Source organism: Anomaloglossus baeobatrachus, chromosome 3 (assembly GCF_048569485.1).
Source record: "Anomaloglossus baeobatrachus isolate aAnoBae1 chromosome 3, aAnoBae1.hap1, whole genome shotgun sequence".
NCBI classification, from domain to species: domain Eukaryota; kingdom Metazoa; phylum Chordata; class Amphibia; order Anura; family Aromobatidae; genus Anomaloglossus; species Anomaloglossus baeobatrachus.
In genome coordinates this window covers 631,257,836-631,279,258 of record NC_134355.1, presented here as the reverse complement: position 1 = coordinate 631,279,258, position 21,423 = coordinate 631,257,836, and positions in this window count along the sequence as shown.

The window sequence follows — 21,423 nt, the reverse complement described above, 5'->3', positions numbered from 1 at the left end:
ACAGCTCCAGGGTCTGCTCCTCACGTCTGCTTTCCCTGAGCTGCACACTAAACCGGCTCACTCGTGGGACCTGCACTGCTGCTCCTGTCTGAGCTCCACTTCCATGCTCCTCACTCCTCCACACTCTGCTTCAGACCGCCCCTCTCCTCCTCCTTCCTCTTTTCCCTTTTGTGCCTGCCTACGCCACCTAGCAACCAGGCTCTCTACCACACCCCTTGAGTGGAGATGGAGGCTTCGCTCAGGCTTCGCCCCCTCCTGGGATCCCCAGGGGTCCTCTCAAAGGTACATGTGTGAGACCTGATCACTATGCGCCTGTGTAGTCACACCTCGGTCAGCCTTCTGGATTACCTGTGTTGTACTGTCCCCAGCATGGGTGCAGTACTCAGTGGTGCCTGACCAGGTCAGGGGCGCCACATTCCCCCTTAGTTCCCACCAGCACGTCCTCGGGCTGCAAGACAACATTTTAAAATGCGTAAAACATTAAAACATGGTAAAACGTTTTAAAACCATCAGGTACCATACATCACCACCCTCCACCCACAAGTCCGTTAACCCACCCTAAACCCTCTCTCGTTGGCCGCGCCTTCAGCCACTTCTGGCAGGATGTAGAGGCGGCTTTCATGGTCTGGTGGTTTCAGGGTATACCTGGCCTGGTGGAGCCGCGCCTTCAGCCTCTTCTGGCAGGATGTAGAGGCGGCCTCCACAGTTGGTGCTGACCAGGTACCCTCTTTGTGGTGGAGAGCCAGGCCCCATAAACAGGCGTGCTCCCTGGTAGTGGTTGTACCTCTGGGGTAACTATAAACACTGCGAGAGTTTGTGGCTATAGCCAGTTCATAGCCTTAAGGTTCATGGGTTTCTCACATTAGTTCATGTGGGCACATTTCTTGAACATGTAAACGTTGCAAAACTTCAAACTTTAACTTCTGTACTTCTTATTTTACTTTACATGGACTTTGCTCCTTCTTCCTCCTTACCAGGGCTTGGGCCTGTAGGGCTGTGGCACCTGTTGCTTTCTCCATCTCTGTCATCATCTGTAGTGGTCTCATCAATGGGTTCTTTGTCTTTTCTTTCCTCTTCTTCTGTGTCTGTTTCTTTTTCTGTGTCTGTTTCTTTTGCAGGATTACTGTAGGGACTTCTGGGACATGGTGTAACATCCAGTGCGTACCATCCGCGTTCTCCTTGGTGCATGGTGAATTCCACTGAGTCTCCTATCTGTAGGTTTCTTCCTGGATGTCCTCTAGGTAAATGTGCTCTAACATCCCTTCTGTTCACAAAGATGCCTTCTTTCATTCCAGGTACAACTATAAAGCCATATCCTGATTTTAAACTAAAGTCTTCCACTACTCCACGACAAAGTGGGCCTCTGACCTGGGATTTGGCTCTCCTTAAAGACCGTTTCTCTTCCAAGTCTCTGGCTGTTACTTCATCCTTCCTATTCGGAGATTGCTGTGCAGGGGAAAACTTTGTTCTGCTGCGGCGCCGTGTCTTGCGGGCTGGATTCTGCCGGGTTGCTACTTCACTGCTTGCAGGCTCCCAGGTGAGGTTTCTGGACAAATCTTCCTCAGCGAAGGGTGTCGGGCTCTCTTCATCCCAGCGGGAATATGGCAACATCTCTGGCTCTGGGCATGGATCCCCTGCTGATGGCTCCGGGGTCAGCTCCTCAGCCTTCTGTCCTCCTCTCCCCCTTAGTTCTTCTGAGCACTCCTGTTGTGGCAGCGCTGGGGATGGGTGTTCATCAGCCGGCCAGGGCAGTGGACTTTTTGGCGTGGATATTGCCGGAGTCTTCCTGGGGGTGTGCGGAGGGAGCAGATACCGGTCCACCATCTCCTGTGGGAACTGGGCCTCTAGGTCAGCCTTCAGCTTCCAGTATTCGGGGTCCTCCCCCAGCAGGGACTTCCTAGCAGGGACTTCCTTAGACTGGGGAGCGGTGTCTGCTCTGGCCTTGCAGGCCGGGGTAAACAGTGGTACAGTCTTGTCTTGGCGGGCCGCGCCCTGCATGGCGGCGGCCTGGTCTTGACGGGCCGCGCCTGACATGGCGGCGGCCTGGATCAGCGTCGCTGTCGCAGTCTCAATCAGGGTCGCAGCTGGAGTCTTAGCGGGCATCGCTACTGCGGCCGGTTCTTGGCGGGCCGGGCAGGGCATCGCTGCGGCGGCCTGAATTGGCGTCACAGCTGCGATGGGATCTGTGCAGGCTGGACTGGGCGTCGCTGCAGCGATCTGGGCTTGGCGGGCCGCACCTGACGTGGCTGCGGCCTGGTTCAGCACCTCACTTGCGGCGCGGACGAGCGTCGCTGCTGCGGTGGGGTCTTGGCGGGCCGGGCCTAGCATGGCGGCGGCCTGGGTCAGCGTCACACCTGCGGCGTGGAGGAGGGTTGCGGTGGCAGCCGGATCTTTGCGGGCCAGGCAGGGCATCGCTGCGGCGGCCTGGGCTTGGCGGGCCGCACCTGGCGTGGCTGCGGCCTGGTTCAGCGTCACCGCGCCGGGCATCTCATCAGGGACCGCGGGTGTGGAAACAGGGGTCGGGGCACTCGCGCTGGCAGTGGCAACACAGGACTCACCCATCGGTAACATCATCGGTGTCTGAGTCGTCGCCGCTCGGTCTGGCACTCGTCGTGCGGTTCTTCTCTCGTAGGCCTGAACCGCTGCAGCCATCTCCAGAAGCTCCGTGCGTCCCTCGCTGATCTGCCGTATAACCCTGGCCTCCAGTTGGTCGCAGAACTGGGCAAGCTCTTGATACCACCAGGCAGCGGAGCCTGGCTCTGGGTCTCTGCATCCAGACGCCATTTCCTCTGCGTCTCCTTCTTTTAACAGCAGGCTTCTGGCTCCCTTTCTTTCCCGATGTCTCTGAACGCCTCCGCTCTCATCACTTGCGAGGCCAGGACCCTTCAGGGGATCTCTGGGTAGCCACACCTCTTCGTGGGCGGTAACTTCTCCCAGCGCGGGCTGCTGTTGTTTTTCAGCGCGCTTTTCATGGTGGCAATATGGCGGCGCTTCCAATTTTCCAAGCGGACCGCCCAGGCACATGGTCACCTGTCTGAACAGGTCTAGTCCTTATCCTGTTCGTGACGCCAGATGTGTGGGGCCCCGAGGTTCGGTGTCGGTGCAGCGGTGCATTACCTTCAGGGACTCCACGCGGCTAGATCTTGTCACAGGTAGGAAATCTTCTATTTTGATTGTCGTGACGCCACTCTCAGAATTGCGGTCAGTGGAGACCGCCACTGCAGGTTAGGGGTGCCTGGGGCTGATGGTGGGTGCAGTCAGTTGTAATAGCCTCCTGAGAGTGAGGCAAGCCCCAGGACCCTGTGTAAGTGTGTGGAACCACAAGGCGCAGAATAACTCAACACAAGCAGAATGTCTTTCAGGGGTTTTACTCACTGTTGATGGCAGGGTGAGTAACCCGGGCGTAGCTGGGATGAACCAGGCTGGAACCAGGTATCCTTCAGGCTGACTGATGAGGGTGGCTAACAACTCGCCTTCCTTAGCCCTTTGTGTTTTGGGGTAACCCCTGCTTGAAGCCCTGCTGGGGTCGCCCAGGGAAGTTGCTGGTGCCTCTCTCCCCTTCTTTTGGCCCGTTTGCTTGTAGCCTGGACCAGGTCACTCCGGCTGCTTGCCTCCTGTGAGCTATGGGCCCTAACTTTGGCTACGTGGCTGCGGACTCTGTGGTGTTGTCTTGGGGGTGTAAAGTGCCCCCTCATGCAGGTTTGGCAAAGGAAAGGTGAATCTATCCCTGCACTGGGACCTGCTACCCGTTTGGGCCTGGTTCTCCCTGACAGTCTCCTTACTTTCCACTCCGTTGCTCTATCTTTAGCTGTGTGTGGATTTCGGGTAGCACTCCCAGGTGACCGTTCTCCCCCGTCGGTAGTCACTGTGCGGACGCTGTTAGACTGCCACAGCTCCAGGGTCTGCTCCTCACGTCTGCTTTCCCTGAGCTGCACACTAAACCGGCTCACTCGTGGGACCTGCACTGCTGCTCCTGTCTGAGCTCCACTTCCATGCTCCTCACTCCTCCACACTCTGCTTCAGACCGCCCCTCTCCTCCTCCTTCCTCTTTTCCCTTTTGTGCCTGCCTACGCCACCTAGCAACCAGGCTCTCTACCACACCCCTTGAGTGGAGATGGAGGCTTCGCTCAGGCTTCGCCCCCTCCTGGGATCCCCAGGGGTCCTCTCAAAGGTACATGTGTGAGACCTGATCACTATGCGCCTGTGTAGTCACACCTCGGTCAGCCTTCTGGATTACCTGTGTTGTACTGTCCCCAGCATGGGTGCAGTACTCAGTGGTGCCTGACCAGGTCAGGGGCGCCACACTCCTTCTAGTAATAATGTCCCCCATTCTTGGCCCCTTCCTGTATAATGTCCCCCAGCAGGGCCAGTTCTGTAAATATGATCCCCATTCTGCTGTTGTTCGCTAACACATTTTAGTAAAAATAAGATTCTTCTCACCATCTCACACTACTACGCCATATGAAGTCCTTTGCTATAGCCAGTGCAGAAGCTGACTTTGGTGTACCTGCTATGGGTGAGATATGATGTCACTGATCTGCACCACCTGTGACTGGTATGCCAATGACAGCTGCCAGCCATTGATTGGCCAGCATTGTGTATTGCGGAGCAGGGATCCAAGTACCAATACATTTTGTCATGGACAGCCCGGGAGATCCGCAGATATTTCACCTCTGCCACCAATATGTCATGGAGAGCACTTAGTTGCATCCAATCGTCAAGACAAAATGCAATTAACCAGCGATTGATGGATGAGGCAAAGGCTGTTTTCCCTACTAGGCCAATTAGTGAGCTCACAGTGAGGGTATAGAATATATACAAGCAATTCCAACTCATGAACTATATATACTGTATAAATATACACATCTTGGTATAGTTACTGCTAAACTCCACAATAACGCAAGAAAAACTACTAGCAGTAACCCCTAATTGCCTACAAGCAAACTGGACACCTGTTAATGGTAGCGTATGGCTTCAGGGATGCAATATATGATGTAAGAGGAACAAAAGTACTAAATTTTATATATTTAATCCGAAAAGTAGGCAGTGTTTATAAACATATGCAAAAGCTGTTAGAAAGGCGACAAAACAATATAGTACATATGGTAACATAAAACAAAAGGAGAAACAAAAGAAAAGTACTAAACCTGTGTCACTGCAATGATTTATAGAGGGAAGAACTCCAATGAAACATGGAACAATCCTACACAGCAGTGTATCTTCCTGGCACTGAACAAGGATCATAATTTGGCATTTGGTTTTAATAACACACATTACACCCCCATACCACCCTCTGGTGACTCCTAACAGGGCTAGTCATGGGATGTTGCTTCAGATCCCCTAAGTTTCAGGTTATTTTTGCCCCTGGAGGTTCTAGGTGGAAGATATTGTTGTCATGTTTCTTATCATTATTTTACCTTTCCATAAAGATGACGCATTTTAGTTGAAGGTTTATGTGCTCCTTTTCATCGTTTTTACTTATGTTTATTATCCATTCATGTGAATGGGTGAAAAGCATGGCAAAAATGATGAAAGATTTGACATGCTGCGTCTTGATAATAATGCAGCAGGGCTTAAAATATGGGACAAAAAACCTAGGGTAAGCAAGAGATTTCAGGAATCTCATTAATTAAGCTGGTAGTGTAAAACTCTGCATTTTTACACACTGAATATGCCTCGTAAAAAAAATGCCAACATACCTTAGAACTGCTTGGCTGAGCTTCTCTAACCCAAAGGTATAGTTAAGTTCCCCATGCACATTAGACAGCTATTTCTCCTGACTCAAACACAGGAATACTTAACTTGGCCAAGCACTTGTGTGTTCTCGATGAGAGTCCCTGCCAGACTCATATGGTAGAGGCTTATGTCCAGGGAGGGCACAAGAATTGGAGGTCGGAAATCAAAGAAGGTGGATCAGTCTCTACCCCAACATCATCTGTTGGAGTGTAATAGGTGAGCAGTGCCCCATGTTATGAATATGCTATACTTTATGTATTTACTGTCATATACTGTATTATAAATGCATGTGTAGATATTTAAGTGTTTTATAAATAAATACTCTTAGGTTGTAGCAGAGCTAGGATTATTTAAAATGTTGCCAAAGGTTGTTTTGTTTCACAAGTGGGTTAGCCGGCAGTAGAGCAAGATTGCAAGAGGTGTTAGATAAGATAGGGTTAAAGTAGTTGAGAGAGGACTGAGAGATGGTAGGGCGAATGGTTGTCAAGGGGAGCTCCAGAAGGAGTCAGTCAAGAAGTGGGTTCAAAGTGAGAAGACGTGGCTCTCGGTGCTAGGGCCAGTCAGGGAACCCCCCGAGGTAACTTCTAGAGGTCCGGAGCCTACGGTTCACCTGGGCAGGCTTAGAGAGTCACCAGGCTAGAGAGTCATCGGGGCTCAAAAGTGGATGAAAGTGAGCAGTGTTAGGGGGAATGAGGCACAAACCCAGGAGTATTAATGACGTGGGCCAAGATAGCGGGAAATAGAATGAGGAGTAGTACCCCACATAGAGAGGAAGGAAGGCCATGTCTGTCATAACGGTGTAAAGAATAAAAGTAGAACAAAAGTGAACTCTGGTGTTGAGTGTCTTACTACATCAAGACCGGCAGCAGGGGCGACGGACACCGGCGTGAATCAGCAAGTAAGTGTGTCCCCCTCAAAGTTATTCTCGCATACACTGTCTTCTTGGCACCCTCCTTTGGTAGGACACTCTGGAGGCCCCAATAGATTGCTATCCGATCCCACTGGGGTTTGTTTATGGTCTAATGTGTACAGGGACCTTTAGTTTTAGATAATTATTCAGCGCCTGTTGTAAAGACTACACCTACAAGAATGCAAATCAGTGAGCCAGCATTGGGCAATGTATAGGAGCCACCATACTACCAAGGTTTATTCCACATAGCGTTTCTTCTTGAACATTTTCTTGTGAATGACTTAAGTTTCCTCGTTAATAACGGAGAGAGTTTTGCTCTTTTGGCTTAGCGTAAATCCTCTCTTAGTTAATCTTTTCTTGAAATATATCTGGAGGAGAAAAGGTAGCACCTTATCATCATGAATTATGGGCAGATCTCACATTCACACAATCTCAGCTCAGACATTTCAAATTCCACTTGGATGTTTAGTAATACTCCCATTTGTCCATAAATCACTGTTAAATACACATTGTGAGTTCATTTACGGTATGTAAAATAACACAAAACAGAAGCAAACACTCTAGAGATTGACTTCAAAAAGCTTTCGGAGACAATTGGAATAAAGCAGCTTTCCGTACCGTGTAGCTATTTGTTATAATCTCTACATCAGGCGGTGATCACACGTTTAAATCATTTCCACAAATTCTTTATTCTTTCCAATATTGGAATGATTTGCAGTATGGTTTCAGAAAAAATTATATATAAAATAATCTTCTCAAATGTAGAATAAAGAACTGGACGATGTCCAGAAATCATCATAAAGCGGCTGGTACATCACAGCCTTGCACAAGTGGAAGTATTACGACTATTATGTGCCCTACAGGAGTCTATTGGCCCCTACTGTGCCTATGGGTGTCTTCGATTTCATATGGGGGTCAGATTTTATATGAATATAAAAGTATAGGAAACAGAAAGCATAGGAAACAAATAGATAGGAAACGAAGAGTAGTCATACATGGTACATTCTCTAAATGGGCCATAGTCAGCAGTGGGGACCGCAGGGATCTGTGCTAGGACCAATTCTTTTTAATCTTTTTATTAATGACCTTGTGGATGGGATTGATAGTAAAGTGTCAGTCTTTCCTGATGACACCAAACTATGTAGGATATAAAAAACTGACCTGGATAGTACAATATTACAAAAAGATCTGGATAAGATGTCAGAATGGGCAGATACATGTCAAATGAAATTTAATGTTGATAAATGTAAAGTAATGCACCTAGGATGGAGTAATCCTATAACTGCGTATACATTAAATGGAAGTAAACTCGGGACTACAGAACAGGAGAAGGACTTGGGTATTCTCATTACAAATAAGCTGAGCAGCAGCACTCAATGTCAGACAGCAGCTGCAAAAGCAAGCAAGATTTTAGGGTGTATAAAAAGAGAGATTAGATCCCGTGATCCCAACGTATTGTTACCCCTCTATAAATCACTTGTAAGGCCACATCTGGAATATGGGATCCAGTTTTGGGCTCCACATTTTAAAAAGGACATTCAAAAGTTAGAGTCAGTTCAAAGGCAGGCAACTAGACTACTACAAGGGATGGAGGCCTCCCATATGATGACAGGTTGAAAAAGTTAGATATGTTTAGCTGAGAAAAAAGACGTCTCAGAGTAGATCTTATTTATATGTATAAATACATGTGTGGTCAATATAAAGGACTGGCACATGACTTATTCCTTCCAAAGACAATACTAAGGCCGGTTTCACACTTGCATTCAGCGTAATCCGCCACTATGGAGAATAGCGCAGTCCATTAACGCACTGCGCTATTCTCCATAGACTTGTATGGACGACGCACTGTAATGCAAGTGTCTGCGTTGCATCCGCTGCACGATGCAGCGTCGTTATTTTGACGCTGCGTTGGACGGAAGAAACGCTACATGTAGCATTTTTGTGTCGTTAAAATAGCGCACCTTGACTGATTCCTTTGGAATCTGCCATGGTGTCTAATGATTGTCTATGGTGGCGGATTCCACCGCTATGCGCTAAGCGGGGGAATCCGCTGAAAGATTCCATCACGTTCTACTGCACATGCTCAGCATGTCCAGCAGAACGATCGAAATCGTTTAAAATCAGTCCTGGTCTCTCTCCCTCATCCCCCCCTCTCTCATACTCACCGATCACGGGCGCGGCGCTGCACGGCTGTCACAAAGCTTCAGCGGCTTTTCCTCTTTTGAAAAAGCCGGCTGCTCATTATTCCAGCTAGTATTCACTGCTTCCCCCGCCCACCGGCGCCTATGATTGGTTGCAGTCAGACCCGCCCCCACGCTGAGTGACAGCTTTCTTACTGCAGCCAATCACAGCCACCGGTAGGTGGGTCTATATCGTGCAATACAATAAATAAATAAATAAATACATAATTTTAAAAAATGGCATGCAGTCCCCCCAATTTTGATACCAGCCAAGGTAAAGCCACACGGCTGAAGGCTGGTATTCTCAGGATGGGGAGCCCCACATTATGGGGAACCCCCCAGCCTAAAAATATCAGCCAGTGGGTGTGTTCGGGTCCCACACCCTGGTACAGCAAACAGAGGTCACTTCCTCCTGTACTTAGTGTTTGTGTCCTTGATTTTGACTACTCCGCTTGGAACGGGGAAGTTCACTCCCGGTGATACTGTGTGTTGGGAGCTGTGGCCCTCGAGAACTGACCCGTGGGATCTTAGTAGGCAATTGCGGAGCCCTATCCCCCTCGTTGGGCTTCCGTCTCGCTCTATCTGGGCCTCCTGTGGGGCAAGACCTGAAATCTTGTCCCCAGCTGGTCAATTAGTAAGGTGCGTGAAGCTGTCCTTGCACTAGGGTCCAGGTACCCTGTCTGTGCATGGCCTCCGGACCGGATTCCCGCTGTCGATACTGGTGGGCTACAACCCTGCCCCGGTCCACTTAAGGTCTCCCGCGACCGGATCTCCGTCGTCTGTGGCCCTGTCTGCCGACTGCCACCTAGTCAGTAGTCCAGTAGACCAGTAGCTCCAACCCCTGACTACCCTGTCACTTCACACTCCTCTCACTTTTTCTGTCTCACTTAGACTGACTTCTTCCCTCCCAGAACATCTCAGAACCCCTAGGTGGGCGTCAACATCCACTTGGCACCGCCCACTGGTGTGTCCCTATTGTCATGGTGGGGTGACTAGGCTTTGCTGGCTGATGTAGTATACCTGGATGTGGGGTTGTGATCGATCGTCAAGGAGGAGGGAATCCTGCACCTGGAAGAGGGGTGCAGTCATCTGTGACACCCTGATTTTGTTAGAGCATCACACATATATATATACATATCAGGAGGGGCCCTGGAAGGGGGCATATAGAAGAAGGACACATATACCAGAAAGTCGACAAAATCCAGGATGGGGACATTATACCAGAATGTGCCCAGGAGAGGGATATATATATATATATTTTTATATATATATATATATATATATATATATATACACACATCAGGAGGGGCCCTGGAAGGGAATATATACAAGAAGGAAGACATATGTACCAGGAAGGGGGAAAGAACCAGGATGGGGACATTATATCAGAATGTGCCCAGGAGGGGGATATATATACACATCAGAAGGGGTCCTGAAAGGGGATATATACAAGAAGGAGGACATATATGCCAGGAAAGGGTTCAAAAACCAGGATGGAGACATTGTATCAGAATGTGCCCCGGAGGGGGATATATAAACACATTAGGAAGAGCCCTGGAAGGGGATATATACAAGAAGGAGGACATATACAGTATATAAATATACATATATAGATAGATATGTACACTGCTAAAAAAAAATAAAGGGAACACAAACAACACCATGGTATTTTAGTGTTGCCTCTATTTTTTGTGCAGAATATATATTATATATATATATATATATATATATATATATATATATATATATATATATATATATATATATAGTTGTTCCAGAAAATTGAGTATTTCCCTCAAAAAATTAATAATACACCCTCTACACCGCCCCTCTCCATAATATACCCTCTACACTGCCCATCTCCATAATACACCCTCTTTACCGCCCCCTCCATAATATCTCTCCTACCCTGCCCCATGTATAATATACCAGTTTGGCACCAGACTTGACATGAACTTGAGTTCAGAATTTCAGCCCCCATATAAGTTTATGGGGACCCAAACTTTAGTGCTATAAAATGGTGTTAGTAAGGGCCAGAGGGCTGTAAAATGCAGCAAAATGGGGATTAGATTTGGACAATTATACTTACCGAGTTTCCGAGCAGCTGTTACACAGCTTCCTGGTCCACTCATTAAACCGGGGGAATATTCACTGGTTCCCCCACCCACCCTCTGTGACACCCTGTGTGTATGTGTGCAGTGTGTCAGAGTTTTGGTTTTCCCTTGTCTGTTTTTATCTGTGGTTAACATCATACATCTGCCCCAACCTTCCCTGATGGGAGGGGGGGTATCAGATTAGGTCTGGCCAGGAGCAGGGCAGGACAATTATACTTACCGAGTTTCCGCTCGATTGTCACACTGTTTCTGGGTCCACTCATTAACCCTAGAATGCATACCTGGGGCGTCGCAGGCCTGCTAGGTCATTTTTTTTCTATGGTAGATTGAATTGCTTGCGCGTTCTAGGATTAAACCTTGAATATTCACTGCTTCCCGCGTCCACTCTGTGTAACACCCTCTGTAATTGGTTGCCGTCAAACTGCGAGCCCATCCTCTGTGCTGGCATCTGTGATTGGCTGCCCTCACACTAGCTGTCTGGGTCCCCAAAGTGGAGTGTAAAAATAAATAAATAATTGGAAAAAATGACACGAGATCCCTTTATTTTGATAAGCAGCGCAGTTAAAACAGATAGCTGGAGGCAGCAGCCCTCAGTTGTATGTTTTATCTTGACTGTGTATCAAAATACGAGGGACCCCACGCATTTTTATTTTTTCATTATTTAAATACATTTTAAAAAACCTTGTGGGGTACACCAATAGTGATACTCAGTGCAGATAAAGCAGACAGCTAGTTGCTAGTATTCTCAGGCTGGGGAGGCCCATAATTATTGGGTCATCCCCCAGCCTAAAAACAGCAGCCCGCAGCTGCCCCCAGAATTAGTGCATCACATTTTTGGTGCATTTTTCTGCCAGGAGATGGAGATTTGGTGCAGAAACTTCCAACCAAATACTCAACGTGTTCACATAGCATAATCCAGCATTGAGTTCAATTAATTCACCTGAGGTGAGTTTATTGAATTAACCTGAGGTGAGTTCACATGAGGACACACCTCATGTACCCTGGGAACAGCCAGATGTGAGCTCAGGTGAACTCACTGACATCACCGCACTCACAGCTCAGACTCCGTCAATGTTTCTGCAGGTCACAATGATTAATCATGTTTTCTAAAGTTACTGCACACTGCGACGGAAGGTTGTAGCAGAGTTGGGATCGTTGTGTGACATCATGGTGTGGATTACATCGAACCTGCAAGGGTTTTTCGGGGTTAATAAATTGGAGAAATAGGGTGGGGGGTTGGGTGTTTTTAAAAGAAAAGATTTTTTCTCTGTGTTTTGTGTTTATTTATATTATTTACATGGTTAGTAATGAGGAGGTCCCATAGATTCCTACCCATTACTAATCCAGAGTTTTGTGGCAGCTGTGATTTTTTTTTTTTACAAATCATAGCTGTCATTAATCCTTTATATTACCACCGCTCCATGGCAATTGAGATGAGCTGGGTAAGAACCAGAATTGGCGCATCTAATGGATGCACCAATTCTGGAGTGGCTGCGGGCTGCTCTTTTTAGGCTGGGGATTGCCCAATAATTACGGGCCTCTCCAGCCTGAGAATACCAGTTCCCAGTTGCGTGGTTTATCTTGGTTGAGTATTGGAGTGAACACTACAGCTTTTTTTAAATTATTTAAATAATTTAAACAAAACGCATGGAGTCCCTCCTATTTGCATACACAGCCAAGATAAAGCACACAGCTGGGGGCTGAAGCCTCCAGCTGTCTTCCTTATCTGCGCTGGGTATCAACATATGGGAGACAGCACATCATTTTTTGCAATTATTTATTTATTTTTATACTCCACTACATAGACCCAAACAGCTAGTGTGAGGGCGACCAATAAAAGACACTGGCTCAAAGAATGGGGATGCAGTTCGACTGCAACCAATCACGACGCTGTCACAGATTGTGAACGGGGAAAGCTGTGAATATTCATAAGGCTTAATAATGGACCCAGAAACAGTGTGACCACTGAGCGGAAAGTAGGTAAGTATAATTGTCCTGCCCTTCTCCTGGCCAGACCTCATCTGATACCCCTCCCTTCAGGGAAGGTCGGGGCATAAATATGATGTTAACCACACATATAGACAGACAAGGAAAACCAAAACTCTAACACACTGCAAACATACACACAGGATTAGACAATAAGAGATGCAGGATGAAAACATGAAAAGGAAGTTAGCTACAAAATACCACAGGGGTAAACTCCACAACCACACAAAACAATCAGCACTACTTCCAGCAGATATTCTGGAACACCACACCTCACCAGACCAACTAAGATAAACTATAGCTGGCATAGGTGGAAGGATTCAGTCAGCATACATAGGAAGCGAGCAGATGTGATTGGCTTCCCCACAAAATGTGATGAAAAGAGACTAACAAGCAGACTAGCAGAGATTAATTGTTACTGGCATGCCTATGAATCATCACATGTCTGCCTGCGTTGATCCAAGACACCAGAGAATTTCTCAGGGGGAGTGTCAGATTGTGTAATCTGAACAGAAGCTGATGACGCCATGACAGTATGCGAAGCTTGTGAAATCTCTGTGTGACAGAATGACATGACTTTTCCTTCTTGGTGTTGCAATTTCAGTGTTGTGGAGTGTACATCCAACACGTACGTCATACATCTGCGAAAATACTGATGTGAACCTGGCCATAGACAGGTGCTGTAATAAAGTATCTGATGTCATAGTATGGCATTACTAAGCATGTATTTATGTGTTCACTGCACAATACTATTGTAAAAACAGTATGTATGGCAGCAACTTGACATTTTTATTTTAGATTTGCATTGCTGCAATATGCTGGTGTCGCGGGCGGAGGAGGGGACGCTGCGCTCTCCCACTGCTCGGGTCCGGCCGCTGCTGCTGCGGCGGCTGCTGCTGCTCGGTGGTGGCTCGAGCGGTGGGCCGGATCACGGGGACTCGAGCGGCGCTCCTCGCCCGTGAGTGAAAAGGGGGTTGATTGTGGGGATTTATTGTCCGTGACACCACCCACGGTTGTGGTGATATTGGTGACACCACCGCTGCTCTGGACGGGGATCCCAGGAGCGATGACAGGGAGCAGCTTTGTTGTTAGTTCTCCCCTCCGTGGGTAGGGGGTTGGTTGTCCCAGGGCCCGGTGATGGGGTAGGGATGGATGGCAGGCGGGTTACGGGGCCTGGTGAGGTGCAGGGTCGTGGGGGCAGCGCTGTGCCGCACGGCACGGTGGTACTCACTCAGCCCAATGATGAGAACACAGTTCTCGGTAAAACACTCGGCTGGATGGACGGGTCCCATAGACGGCTGCGGTGTTGTTTCTCCCGGCAGGTTGATGATGACTGCCTTTCCCTGCACCTGTGTACGGTTGTTGGTTCCGATGGGTTCCCACCGGTAACCCGCTCCCCAGCTTGGATATGGGCTGGAGGAGCCCCTTCTTGCCCGCAGGCTCTGGCCCTGAGAAACGGTTGCCTTGGCGGTGGCGGTGTCTCCCTATTCTGGTTGGACTGTTGCCTTCTATCGGGACTTGACTGTTTGGAAACCCAGGAGGTCCCCTTCACTAATGGATTCGGCAAATTCACGGCGACTCCTAGCCTTGCCGGGGTCCGTAAGCCCCTGCCAGATGGTGCTGGCTTCTCTTTGTGTACCGGTCCGGTACCGCCGGGCCACCGCCCATCCACGGTCCTTACGGTAACTCTGATAGCCCACTCCTGCAGACGGTCAGTACCGTCTGCCAACCTTGTTGTCCCGCCCGGGCCACACACCCGGACGCTGTCAGTTAGTTGCTCCACTACCACTTCTCCTTCCTCTCACTTTCACCTCCAAAACTAAACTGCTCCTTTTTCCCGCCTCCAGGACTGTGAACTCCTCGGTGGGCGGGACCAACCGCCTGGCCCACCCCCTGGTGTGATTATCAGCCCCTGGAGGAAGGCAACAAGGGTTTTATGTCTAACTTCGGTGTGCCTGACCGGGAGTGTGGGGTGTGTAGGTGTTGTTCTCTGTGGCTCCTGGCTTGTCCAGGGCGCCACACTGGCATTGGATTGTAGCTTCCTTTAAAAAAAACGGGAGTTTTCATCTCTCCAAATATGTTTTGAATAGAGACATGCACAGACCATGATTACTATGCATATGCATGGGGACTGATAGGGAAATAATTCTATCTCCTTCTGACAATTTCTTGCAGGTTATATATTTTTTCCTTTTTGAAGACCATATTGCTTTTGCAGTCTGCTGAGCTTGTTAGTCACTTAATAGATTCAAGACTTTTTTGCTCCAGCCGTGATGTGATCTTACATCCCAGTGAAGCTTCCACGTTCCGTTAAACACATGATTTTTTTTTTCCTGCATTGAAAGAAATGGCCAGAGTTAGAACATTTGTCAACATATGTGACTGCTGAAACAGGAAGGCGCAGAGCATCAACACGTTTCCTCCGCAGTATTTAGCACTGGCACATAGACAGTCCCAGTGTGTCCATTTATCAAACACTCTCTGTACTGGGATACAGACTTCATTTCCACAGTGCTGATGTACATATATAACAGCTTGTGTTGCAGTAAAAAAAATATATATATGACCCAGGCCTAGAGGAAATAATTTAGAGATTTAGCCAGTGCCTAGTTGCCCAGTATAGTGGTAATTTTGCAACATATTATAATCAATGTGTCGCGGGCGGGGAGGAGGGTGTCAGCACACTACGCTCACCCCTTCTGCTCGGGTCCGGCGGCTGCTGCTCAGTGGTGGCTCAAGCAGTGGGCCGGATCCCGGGGGTTTCTCGAGCGGCACTCCTCGCCGGTGAGTGAAAGGGGATTTGTTGGGTGTGGGGATGATTATTGTCCGTGACGCCACCCACAGTTGTGGTGATTTCACCACCGCTGCTTAATACGGGGATCCCGGGGATGGTGATGCGGAGCAGCCAGGTGTTGTGTTGCCCCTCCGTGGGTAGGGGTTGGTGATCCCGGGGCCCGGTGATGGTGAGGGAGGTGCAGGGCCTGGTGGGCGCAGGGACGCGGGGGCAGCGCTGTGCCTTGCGGCACTGTGGTACTCACTCAGCCTGAGACGTTGACACAGTTTTTACGGTAAACCAAACAGCTGGATAAACGGTCCCACGGACGGCTGCACTTGCTCTCCTAGTAGGTGACGGTGATGTCCCTTTTCCTTGCACCTTGGTGTACTTGTTGATTGCAATGGGACCCCACCGGTAACCCGCTCCCCGGCTTCAAGCTGGACCGGGGGAGCTCTACTCCTTGCCCGCAGGCGCTGGCCCTAAGAAACTGGTGCCTTGGCGGTGGCGGTGTCTCTTCTACACTGGCTGGGCTGTTGCCTTCAATCGGGACTTGGTTGTTGGGGGATCTACGTCCCCTTCACTGACGGATTCGGCAAATTATGGTGACTCCAAGCCTTGCCGGGGTCCGAGAAGCCCCTGCCCTGGTGCTGACTGTCCTTCGGAACACTGCTCCAGACCTCCGGGCACACAGCCAACGGGGTCCTTCCAGGAACTTCCAAACGGTCCCCCTCCAGACAGTCACCGCCGTCGCTGACCTTGCTGACCTGGTCCTACACACAGCTGGACCCTTCAGGCTCTCTCTCTCTGTCACCACTCTTGTTTTCCTCCTTTACCACTTTTCTTCCTTCTTTCTTGTCACCTCACTTGCTTTCCTCCTTTACCACTTTTCTACTTTCACTACTTTCACTTAGCTGTTTACTCAAGCCCTGCCTGGGCTACTCCTCCACTCCTTCCACTTCCTCCTCCCTGACTAGATTGCCTGGTTACTTCCCGCCTCCAGAGCTGTGAACTCCTCGGTGGGCGGAGCCAACCGCCTGGCCCACCCCCTGGTGTGAATCATCAGCCTCTGGAGGAAGGCAACAAGGATTTTTGGTTAGCTTAGATGTTCCTACCTGGGATGTAGGGTGTGGTGGTGTGTGACCTGTGTCCCCTGGCTTGCCCAGGGCGACACATTCCCCCTTAGCAAAATGCAGACCGTCCGCGGGCTGCCGTCCAACACCGGTTTTATTTTTCTGAAAAAGATAACATAGTAATATAACATATTTACATTTTTAATAATAACTCTTCCCAAGACGGGAGGCACATTTCTTTTAACGTTGCATAACGGTTTACGGTTACGGTTTCCGCTCTCTCCCACCCAAGCAACCTGGCCCTGATGCTGCCCCTAAAGCCCAGGCAGCACCCCTTGACCCAGAGTCCAGCACACGGTACCCGAGCGGGATCTGTCCTTCCCTCCAGAGGGTAGCCACCGGTTCCTTTGGTGGCTGGGCCCCAGCCTGCTCTGCTGAGGGCCCTCCCTCCAACCTGCATCTCCGGAGGCGGCATTGCGGAAAACGGTAACAGTAAACAACATATTTACAAGCCACTAACGTTTGTGGTTGCCCTGCAAGTTCACGGGCTTGTCCATGGATAGTCCTCCATGCAAAACTTTAAACGGTCCCCACGGGGACAACGGTGCCGGCTCCAGCCGGTTGCAAATCACGGTAAATCAGGTGAAACTTCGGTATCATTTTCTTATCATTTTCAGCAACTTTCAAACAAACACAAAATGGTGGTCCCAACGGGGACGGTGCAACGGGCATCCGCTGCCCTACTCCAGGCCTTCAGGCTCCAGTGCTCCTTCCAAGGGAGGGGGCGCGGCGCTCGCTCGGGCCTCTGGGCTGCCCCTCAGTTTAGCGTCCAGCGCGAACCACCCACGCTCCCCAAAGAACCGGGTGTATTGCACGATGTCACCCGGCATCAGATTGCGGCCGGGATGCTCCTCAGGCAGGTGGGCATTCACATCCCGCCGGGCTATAAACACTTCGGCCTCCAGGCCCGGTTCGTTGATGAACCCATAGCCCCGGCGGACATCAAACCGCCTCACCTACCCCTCATGCAACGGTCCCCGGACACGGGATGTTGCTTGCCGGAGGTTCTCTTTCTCCCGGATCGCTCTGGCCACCAGCTCGGCCTTCTTCCGCTCCCTCTCGGCGATCTCCAGGCCCAGCGGTACCGGCTCCCTATCCCAATACGGCGCTGCCGCCAGCGCCGGCGCACGGGTCGGGCCCCGCGGGACATCCTGGACGTTGCCCACTCTCAGGAATCTGGGCGGCATGTCCCGCGGTGTCTTGGCCTTGGGCGCTGCTTTGCAGCAACAACCCGGCGCTACCTCAGCCGAGGTGTGGGGGATGGGCATAGGGGCTTTCCGCTGCTGGGCCTTCGGCTCGGAGCGGGTCATCGGCTCCTGCTCGGGGGATTTTTCAGGGGATGCCTCCGGTTCAGCTTTCAGAATCTTCCACAGTAACACCTCCGGGGTGCCGCGGGCTCCGGCTACAGGTCGGCCCGCCTGGGCGAAGACGCTGGGTACTGCTACCGGTTGCGGTGGTAGCAGGCCTAGTGGCGGGGTCACGGCCTCCGGGATGGGTGGCGAGGGAGGCAGCGGGGGGAGAGGGCTTGGACCGGGCCCCACAGCCGCGATGACCGGCCCTTCAAGGGCATCGGGACGTGGGTCACTCACCCTCCCTTTCTCCGCTTCCTCCTCGCGTCTCCGCACGGTGGCTATAACGTCCGCCATGTCGGCCTCCCACTCCTCCATGAGGAGCTGCATCCTGACCTGCAGCCGTTGGTAGAGCTGCGCGGTTCAGATTTCCACCCACACCGCGGTTCCAGGCGCGGGGGTTACGGTGTCGCGGGACGGCATCCACATGATGGCTTCTTCTTTACTTCCAGGAACGGTATGTTTGCAGAGTCCTGGCGTCCCTGCTTTTATAGCTGCAGCTACATGCGTCCAGCCGCCATCGCGTCCCCCTTAGCTCTTTCCGGCCCCTCCTCTCTCGGGGCGGGGTTTTGGCCTTCGCGCCTCTACTGCTCGAGAAGACGCTCGAGCGGGAACTTTTCGCGCCAAAGATGGCGGCTTCTGGAATTTTTCTGCCGGATACCTCCGGCGGTAACAAGGCGCACCTCTACCAGACGGCAGAGCGGTAAGATCCTGTTCGTGACGCCAAGTTGTCGCGGGCGGGGAGGAGGGTGTCAGCACACTACGCTCACCCCTTCTGCTCGGGTCCGGCGGCTGCTGCTCAGTGGTGGCTCGAGCGGTGGGCCGGATCCCGGGGGTTTCTCGAGCGGCACTCCTCGCCCGTGAGTGAAAGGGGATTTGTTGGGTGTGGGGATGATTATTGTCCGTGACGCCACCCACGGTTGTGGTGATTTCACCACCGCTGCTCTATACGGGGATCCCGGGGATGGTGATGCGGAGCAGCCAGGTGTTGTGTTGCCCCTCCGTGGGTAGGGGTTGGTGATCCCGGGGCCCGATGATGGTGAGGGAGGTGCAGGGCCTGGTGGGCGCAGGGACGCGGGAGCAGCGCTGTGCCTTGCGGCACTGTGGTACTCACTCAGCCTGAGACGTTGACACAGTTTTTACGGTAAACCAAACGGCTGGATAAACGGTCCCACGGACGGCTGCACTTGCTCTCCCAGTAGGTGACGGTGATGTCCCTTTTCCTTGCACCTTGGTGTACTTGTTGGTTGCGATGGGTCCCCACCGGTAACCCGCTCCCCGGCTTCAAGCTGGACCGGGGGAGCTCTACTCCTTGCCCGCAGGCGCTGGCCCTAAGAAACTGGTGCCTTGGCGGTGGCGGTGTCTCTTCTACACTGGCTGGGCTGTTGCCTTCAATCGGGACTTGGTTGTTGGGGGATCTACGTCCCCTTCACTGACGGATTCGGCAAATTATGGCGACTCCAAGCCTTGCCGGGGTCCGAGAGGCCCCTGCCCTGGTGCTGACTGTCCTTCGGAACACTGCTCCAGACCTCCGGGCACACAGCCAACGGGGTCCTTCCAGGAACTTCCAAACGGCCCCCCTCCAGACAGTCACCGCCGTCGCTGACCTTGCTGACCTGGTCCTACACACAGCTGGACCCTTCAGGCTCTCTCTCTCTGTCACCACTCTTGCTTTCCTCCTTTACCACTTTTCTTCCTTCTTTCTTGTCACCTCACTTGCTTTCCTCCTTTACCACTTTTCTACTTTCACTACTTTCACTTAGCTGTTTACTCAAGCCCTGCCTGGGCTACTCCTCCACTCCTTCCACTTCCTCCTCCCTGACTAGACTGCCTGGTTACTTCCCGCCTCCAGAGCTGTGAACTCCTCGGTGGGTGGAGCCAACCGCCTGGCCCACCCCCTGGTGTGAATCATCAGCCTCTGGAGGAAGGCAACAAGGATTTTTGGTTAGCTTAGATGTTCCTACCTGGGATGTAGGGTGTGGTGGTGTGTGACCTGTGTCCCCTGGCTTGCCCAGGGCGACACAAATGCATCTGAACATTCTTCCACTGAAGACAATGCGAAACATCTGCAGAACATTTATTTCCCTTGCATATTTGTGGAATAAAAACCTATGCTTTATGCAAAAAAAAAAAATGCATAAAATAGTCCTAATTTAGAAAAAATATGCAGTACCACAAATGACCAGCAGGTAATGAATTGGGTTCATTGCTGCACAAAGTGCATTTTTAAAGAGGACCTGTCATTTGCCATAAAATTGATTTAATTATATCTGCCACCCCCGTGTCAGCAGCCGGGCTGCTCGGATCCGGGTCCGCGGTGACTCAAGGGGTCTCCGGACCCGGGGGTCGTGTGGTCACTCGAATATAAGGGTATTTACAGGGGACGGTGTGGAAAGTTCGTGATGCCACCCGTGGTACGTGGTAAGATGGAGTACCACCGCTGCAGTTGGGAGTATCCGGTGGCGATGGTGTGGGCAGCCTAGTGATTAACCACTCCACGGGTAGGGGGAATGCTCCGGGACTCGGTGATGAGGATAGGGTTGTGCCGTTGGGACGGTAAGGGCTACTTGTGTACTCAGTCCAATAACGCTGACACCGACAACTGTGGTAAATCAAAGTTCTAGACACCGCTGCCGCTGGGAGGGAGCACGCCTGGATCCCGTGCCCGTTGGTCTTGCCTGTTAGTCTGTGACCTTTGCCTTGGCACCTTGTCTTCTAGTTGGTCCCTTTAGTGTGAAACTAATTGGGTCCCGCTCACCAGTATGGCTAACTGGGTGAGCTTGCTCTCAAGGTTCATGCTTGGGATTTTCTGGATCGTATCTGTGGAAAGTCCTATCCCCCTCGTTCCGCTAGTACCCCGATTTTGAAGTGGGTGGAGAACGGATCTTGAAGGCTCCGTCCTCGTCAGATAAATTGTCAGGATGCCTGAAGCTACTCCCTGACCTAGGGTCCACGTACACCGTCGTGCCCTGGCCCCTGCCCGGTGATGGCACAAGGCCGCCGGCTGTCCTCCTAGACAGTCCGTGCCCCTTGTCACGATCCCCTGCGACCGGGGTCCAGCTCCTACCAGGCCCAGACCAACATCTGCCACCTATTAATTTCAAGGAGCCCAGCTTCTGATCTCCTCTCACTTTCACCTCCAACACTACACTGAACTACTCCTGACACTCCTGACCTCCCCTTAACCAACCCCCCAAGTGGGCGACCCTATTCCTCTCAGGCCGTCCACTGGTGTGTCTGGT